Source organism: Schistocerca gregaria, chromosome 1 (assembly GCF_023897955.1).
Source record: "Schistocerca gregaria isolate iqSchGreg1 chromosome 1, iqSchGreg1.2, whole genome shotgun sequence".
NCBI classification, from domain to species: domain Eukaryota; kingdom Metazoa; phylum Arthropoda; class Insecta; order Orthoptera; family Acrididae; genus Schistocerca; species Schistocerca gregaria.
In genome coordinates this window covers 1,021,932,147-1,021,940,262 of record NC_064920.1, presented here as the reverse complement: position 1 = coordinate 1,021,940,262, position 8,116 = coordinate 1,021,932,147, and positions in this window count along the sequence as shown.

Here is an 8,116-nt window from a genome sequence, read left to right as displayed (position 1 = left end):
TAGTTGTTAGAGTAAAGGACAAGGACAGTGTTCTGCTCATGGGGGATTTTAATGCCAGGATTGGAAATCGAACAGAAGGGTATGAAAAGGTTATGAGTAAATTTGGAGAGGATATGGAGGCCAACAGGGATGGGAAACAATTCTTGGATTTCTGTGCCAGTATGGGCTTAGTAATCACAAACTCCTTTTTTAAACATAAGAATATTCACCGGTATACTTGGGAAGGCAGGGGAACCAGATCTGTCATTGACTATATAATAACAGATCAGGAATTCAGGAAGGCTGTGAGGGACACACGTGTGTTCAGGGGATTCTTTGATGACACTGATCATTATTTAATCTGCAGTGAAATTGGGATTGTGAGACCGAAAGTGTAGGAGGTGAGGTCCATATGTAGGAGGATAAGGGTGGAGAAACTTCAGGATAAGGAAATCAGGCACAAGTACATGACAGCGATCTCAGAAAGGTACCAGTTAGTTGAATGTAGTCAATTACAGTCATTGGAAAGGGAATGGACAAGGTACAGGGACACAGTACTAGAAATGGCTAAAGAATGCCTTGGAACAGTAGTGTGTAAAAGTAGGATGAAGCAAACAGCATGGTGGAATGACACAGTCAAGGAAGCCTGTAAAAGGAAAAAGAAGGCGTATCAAAAATGGCTACATACTAGAACTCAGGTAGACAGAGAAAGTTATGCTGAAGAAAGAAACAAAGCCAAACAGATAATTGCAGCATCCAAACAGAAATCTTGGGAAGACTTTGGAAACAGGTTGGAGACTATGGGTCAAGCTGCTGGAAAACCATTCTGGAGTGTAATTAGCAGTCTTCGAAAGGGAGGTAAGAAGGAAATGGCAAGTATTTTGGATAGGTCAGGAATACTACTGGTGAGTCCTTTGGATGCCTTGGGCAGATGGAGGGAATATTTTGAAGACTTGCTCAATGTAGGTAAAAATACGATCAGTAATGTTTCAGATTTCGAGGTAGAATGGGATAGGAATGATGATGGAAACAGGATCACATTTGAGGAAGTGGAGAAAATGGTCAATAGATTGCAGTGCAATAAAGCAGCTAGGGTGGATGAAATTAAGTCAGAACTCATCAAATACAGTGGAATGGCAGGTCTTAAATGGCTACACAGGATAATTGAAATGGCCTGGGAGTCGGGACAGATTCCATCAGACTGGACAAAAGCAATAACCACACCAATCTTTAAACATGGAAATAGAAAAGATTGTAACAACTACAGAGGTAACTCTTAAATCAGCGTTGTGGGTAAAATCTTCTCAGGTATTCTTGAAAGGAAAGTCCGAGTATTAGTTGAGGACCAATTGGATGAAAGTCAGTGTGGGTTTATGCCTCTTAGAGGTTGTCAGGACCAGATCGTTAGCTTACGGCAAATAATGGAGAAGTGTTACGAGTGGAACAGGGAATTGTATCTATGCTTTATAGATCTAGAAAAGGCATATGACCTGGTTCCTAGGAGGAAGTTATTGTCTGTTCTACGAGATTATGGAATAGGAGGCAAACTTTTGCAAGCAATTAAAGGTCTTTACATGGATAGTCAGGCAGCAGTTAGAGTTGACGGTAAATTGAGTTCATGGTTCAGAGTAATTTCAGGGGTAAGACAAGGCTGCAACCTGTCTCCACTATTGTCCGTATTATTTATGGATCATATGTTGAAAACAATAGACTGGCTGGGTGAGATTAAGATATGTGAACACAAAATAAGCAGTCTTGCATATGCGGATGACTTAGTTGTGATGGCAGATTCGATTGAAAGTTTGCAAAGTAATATTTCAGAGCTAGATCAGAAATGTAAGGACTATGGTATGAAGATTAGCATCTCCAAAACGAAAGTAATGTCAGTGGGAAAAAATATAAACGAATTGAGTTTCAAATAGGAGGAACAAAGTTAGAACAGGTGGACGGTTTCATGTACTTAGGATCCATATTCTCACTGGATGGCAACATAATGAAAGAACTGGAAGCAAGGTGTAGCAAAGCCAATGCAGTGAGCGCTCAGCTACGATCTACTCTCTTCTGCAAGAAGGAAGTCAGTACCAAGACTAAGTTACCTGTGCACCGTTCAATCTTTCGACCAACTTTGTTGTATGGGAGCGAAAGCTGGGTGGATTCAGGTTACCTTATCAACAAGGTTGAGGTTACGGATATGAAAGTAGCTAGGATGATTGCAGGTACTAGTATATGGGAACAATGGCAGGAGGGTGTCCACAATGAAGAAATCAAAGAAAAACTGGGAATGAACTCTATAGATGTAGCAGTCAGGGCGAACAGGCATAGATGGTGGGGTATGTACCACGCATGGGAGAAGCAAGGTTACCCAAGAGACTCATGAGTTCAGCAGTAGAGGGTAGGAGGAGTCAGGGCAGACCAAGGAGAAGGTACCTGGATTCGGTTAAGAATGATTTTGAAGTAATAGGTTTAATATCAGAAGAGGCACCAATGTTAGCACTGAATAGGGGAACATGGAGGAATTTTATAAGGCGGCTATGCTCCAGACTGAACGCTGAAAGGCATAATCAGTCTTAAATGATGATGATGAGTTATTGAGAAGCCACATCAGCCACTGTAATTTACGACAAGTTAGATAAGTAATTAAAGATAGTTGAGGGTCACTGTTGACCATTTTGATAGTTTTCTCTCTTGTGAAACTTAATTTAAACCTAGATTATAGATGTGATATAGCATAGGTCATCCTTCGATCCATTGTAGAACTTGGAAACCCACTCAGGGAATATTCGTTCATATTTTTGTTGAACGCAGTTGGTTTTTACCATCCTGTATAAAAAGATTTCCTTTTATCAATAGTGCAATTTATATACAATGTTTTGTGAGGAGAATAAAATTTCCAATGGTAAACGTAACTGCTTTTTCGACGTTATTTTACCAGCTAACTAAAAGTAGGAAAGCCTTGCACCCCTTAAACTAAATTTAGTTAGTATTAAGATTCTTTTACAGGGAGTGCAGTGGAGCTGACGCTGAAATCATTAAGTATTTGGTTATATCATCGCTAATCTCACTGCACTCTTCTGAACTCTACATGTCATGTGTGGTCTGACGTCTCCTTACCAGCAACAGGTCCCAGGTTCAAACTTGTCATTTCCCTAAAAAACTCGCTCGGAGCGTCGTTGCGCGAAAGTGGTAGGGAGACACGATGTAGAACAAACAGACACCACGCAGAATATTAGAACTCGCAAGTATCCGACGTGGCGTCAACTAAAACGATTTGCAATACGGCATTCGAGGTCCTCCGAATGGCCACCAATGCCATACGATCATTTTTTTCAGTGTTACTACCACGACTTGCCCTTTAGTCTTCGGTACTGCTTACGATGGCGTAGGACTGACACAGAAGCATCAACCTGTATTACAGTAGTAAACAATCAACATGAATCTGGCCAAGGTAATTAGGGTTTTACTCGTAAAATTGTTCATCAAAACAACAGCAACAGTGCTACTGCTCTTCGTAAGTATCGACGCGATACAAGAATACAGTAAGCCCCTTTCACCGCACTAGGATTGAAGAACACAATTCGGAAGTTGGAATTTACTGCCGATTTGGGAACTGTTTGCGGGCGAGACCTACGGCTAACAGTGCCAGAAATTGTTAAAGAAGTTACTGATGCGATAGCTTGAAAATGCTGGACGCAATATGCGATCTTCAAGCAGTGTACGAGCTGTGTCACGAGGGCTGGACATTCTATGGTTCACCATCGTTTCTGGAAGAAGTAGAACAATCTCTAGTGTGTTTCCAGGTTGTCGTTGATGGAAATGGTCATCACACTGAGCAACATTTCTGGCCTGGAACGTAAACATGGTACGCAGTTATCAAATGCTATCCTCTCACGTGGAAATATAAATGCGTTTCTTTCAACGGTTTATTCGTTATTTCTCTTCCGCATGTCCTTACAAGTGTTTCCACGCAGTTTCATTGTCCTTGGATTACTAGTCTTTCATAGTCCCTACCCATGTAGCGCAAGTTTAATATGACCACCCAGTACGTCAACAGTATATAAGTTCAGTTAAAAACAGATTTAGTCAGAAGAATCCTGAAAGTAAGTCTTCTTCATTAACGGAGTCGTATTGGATTACTAGAAGTTAATGGAAACATTTTCTTTTGTAGCTTAACTTCGTCATACAGTGTGCACCGCCGGCCGGAGTGGCCTTGCGGTTCTAGGCGCTGCAGTCTGGAACGGAGCGACCTGCCTCGGGCATGGATGTGTGTGATGTCCTTAGGTTAGTTAGGTTTAATAAGTTCTAAGTTCTAGGCGACTGATGACCTCAGAAGTTAAGTCGCATAGTGCTCAGAGCCATTTGAGCCACAGTGTGCACCATAGTAAATCAAAGCTTGTTTACCACGTGCATCAGAATATTAAGCAGACTGAAATGTTTTCAGTATTCTTGCATTACAGTTAACAACCGCCACAGATCATAATTTCAACTTACCTCAGCTTATGTGCACTGCGTATGTATCTCATGTTTAGTTTTGATTTCTACATCAGACTTGACTAATACATTTAGGTTACGTTTGAATGAAAGTGAGTGCCTGCGTATATAAATTCTACTCGTTCAATTTGTGCTTAAAACAGAGAGTTGGTTAAGTTATACATATAGAATTTCAAAAAGGGTAGTAGGAAGATTGGGTTTAACGTCGAGTCCATGTCGAGTCCATTAGAGACGGAGCACAACCTCGGATTGTGTCAAGGATGGGGAAGGAAATAGGCGGCGCCCTTTCAAAGAAACCACCCCGGCATTTGCCTTAAGCGATTTAGGGAAATCACCGAAAACTTAAATATGGATGGCTGGACGCTGTTTTGAACCCTCGTCCTCCAGAATGCGAATCCAGTGAGCTAATTACTGAGCCACCCCGCTCGGCCATAGTGGATTTCCTGTGTGGAAGAGTAGTATTATTTTATTAACGTTGGATTAACCTACGAATAGATGCGTAAGAATCAGTTTAATTGTGGAAGTACGAGAGGTTAATGAATAAGCAACTTCTCTGAGTACGTAGACAGTTAAAAGAGTATACTAGAGGAGGTTGAGGTTGTTTAGCAAGGTACAGATCTAAAACAGCAGAAGGCAAAATTAATACAGTTACAACTTAATCAATATTTTCCACGTTGTGGAATTTGAGATTATAAACAGCTGCAGTCAGAGATGCTCTTCAGATTAGTTACTAATCATATCCCAAATAATAACGTTAGATTTGGATTCCTCTTTTCAGATGTATGTGATGCCAAAACTGACGATGTACGTGTGACAGGGATCTGGAACGGAGGCGGCTAGTACAGAGAACAAGTGAATACCTTAGAACTGACATTTCCCGTTTGTTGGGTTGTTTGTGGCCGTGGGTGGCCCCAGGCGTAAGGGGAGCACTCAGGAGAGATTTGCATATTCTGCGCGGAACGTTCCAGACGTGCGCTGTCGTCATCACGCATTTAAGAGTCACGAAGGACAGCTATTGCTTAGAAACATGCGGTTTCATAAAATATGTCACAGCTTGTCAAAATCGAATAAAACAAATCATAATCCTGATTCTGGCTCTTGTTAAAGTCTCGATTCACGTCTGGCGCTTTGATAAATGGTAGCGAAGATAAGCGGTTGGTGCTTGTCACGGCATGGTATTTCTCTTCTCGATTAATGTTAAAGCAACTTCCGCCAAGCGTAACGTTAGAGGAAAGACAGTGATTATCGGGTGGAAAACATCTACTTAGGCTATCAGTAACCCTAAGGGCTGTGAAACTAAAAGTGACACAGAAGTGGCCGGAATGTGTTCGAAAAGTAGAAAATAAACTGGTATCTGGACCGTACAATATACACGTAGTACGTGTGGGATTTTAAAAGCATTAAGCGAAAGACATTATTCCTCTTCCACCTATAATTTACCGTAGGTCACTAAAGCACGGGAGGATATGTAGTAATAATTTTATCTTTGAACTCTTCCGTTTGCTTCGCGTTTGCATACAAAAGCAACAATGTGAGAATTGTGAGTCCGCTTTGATGCAAACCCTTTTTTGGTTTATTTATTTATTCCCCAAAATGGTTTCAGCGACAAATATCGCCATTATCAGTGGCTTCTTTAAATTTAAAACATGCAGTAACCAGCATAGTTACAAAACACTGTACAATGTTACCGCATGTGTACTGCTTGTTTTTTAAATACTGCTTTCTGTGAATACTGTCATAATGCCGCATTAAAGCATGGTTTTAAGATTGATGTGTTTGCGGCATATTTTCTGTATTTTTCTGTTGCCGTCTTTCTCGACGTTCATCCTGTCATCTGTAACTCTGTAAATCGCCGTTAGTAAACAAATACAATAACGTCGACTTATGTATGTTAGAGTCCTACACAGTGAGGTTGCTGTAGTGTTGAGGATACAGTTATGGTGTGTACTAGGTTATTACTTAGTTTCTCATGCACCCACGTTCGTTGACCGGTTTGCAACTATCTTTACACACAAATTTTTCCGTGGGTCAGCATGTACTATATAAATTGGAAGATGTAGCCGGAACGTGTTTTCTCTACCCATCCCCGCCTCTACCGGGGAACCTACATCCGGTCGTGCGGAACAGCACAGGTTCTTTCGAAAGTGAGGTTGTCTCCTGTGGCCCGTAAATTAAGATATTTGTAACGTGTAAGGATTTTGTTGATGTTGGGACACGAATGCGTTTTTTAGCAGTATAATAAAGACAAATCAGAACACAGTCGCCGCATCCTCTATTTAAGAGGATGCGGCGATACTTACTAATATTTGAGACATTTAACGCGATTCTTTTTCCTACTGCCACTTAGCTACCTTAGAGCCCACTTTCAAAGCCCTATCTTGTATCTCGAAGTGTGAATACGTTCACCGTTTAAGAATTCTTTTCCGTCTTTTGAATTTTAAATTCAGTTCGTGAGTTTCATGTATGTTTATGTTGACTACGTAAACTAGCTCACGTGCCTTTCCGCAACGTGGATAACCTTCAGCGTACCGTTCCTATTCATTCAAGATTACTGTTTAAATTGAATTTCGTATCGAATGAGGGTTGGCTTTCATCCTATATATTTCTGTATGTTTAGTACCTGCGAGGTTAGAATGTCTACGCAGGCTACCTACCCCAAGACTGGTCAGTTGAAACTCATGTTCCTCTGCTTCATCGTTTTCCTATCTGATATGTAATGTATCTTTATGTTCTTTTCATACTGTGGGTGTACTGTGGGATGAATGTGCGTGTGCATGTAGATAAGACGAATTCATTTTTATACCAAACCGAGGTTTTTCTCACGTGTTGAAAAATAGTTACTGAAATAGTTACTGTGTTATGCATGTAGTATCACATTTCTGTAGTGATGTTTATTTCTCGCAGTCGCTATTGTCGTATGATTTAACTTGTGAAATAAAATTTCATTTAAGTTTGTTGGATCTAATCTAATCTAATCTAATGATGGACAGGGAATAATATTCCAGTGCCTCAGTGCAAAAACCGTCGATTTAACGATTAATCAGATCATAAATTAATTCACTGAGGCTTATTTCATGCAACATTGGGACACTTTAAATCTGAACACTGGAAAAGGATGTGTAGTTGAAGCATGTGTAGTTGTCATGCTAGTGGAATGCATCTGTGTTTACTTGGCGCGGTGACTCCTCCATTAAATTTCTGGTGTGCGGTTCCATAAATTCAGCTTCTTCTTCTAATATTTCGGCAATGTATCGTTATGTCCAGAGTGAGCCAAAAGTCATCCGAAAATTATGGAACACATAAAGAGGAATGACCACGTAAAACAAATGTTAGGCTATAACCCCCTTGAACTATCTTAAACTAATGCTGTTCCACAAAACAAGTGACTTCGAAACATCTTTATGGCCAATTCTTGGCTACTGCACGGGAGACACAATTTCCAGATTAGATTAATAGATCATAGTGAAAAAAAATCCGACGAGGAGCGGCGCTTTTTGTCAAGAGGTCGTTAAGTCGCTGCTACAGCGTTACGAAGTTGCTGAATAATTTCCAGCGGCATACGGTACAAGAGAGGCGTTGTGCATCATGGAGAGGCTTACTGTTGAAATTTGCAGAGCGTGCGTTCTAGGAACAAACGAGCAACATAATA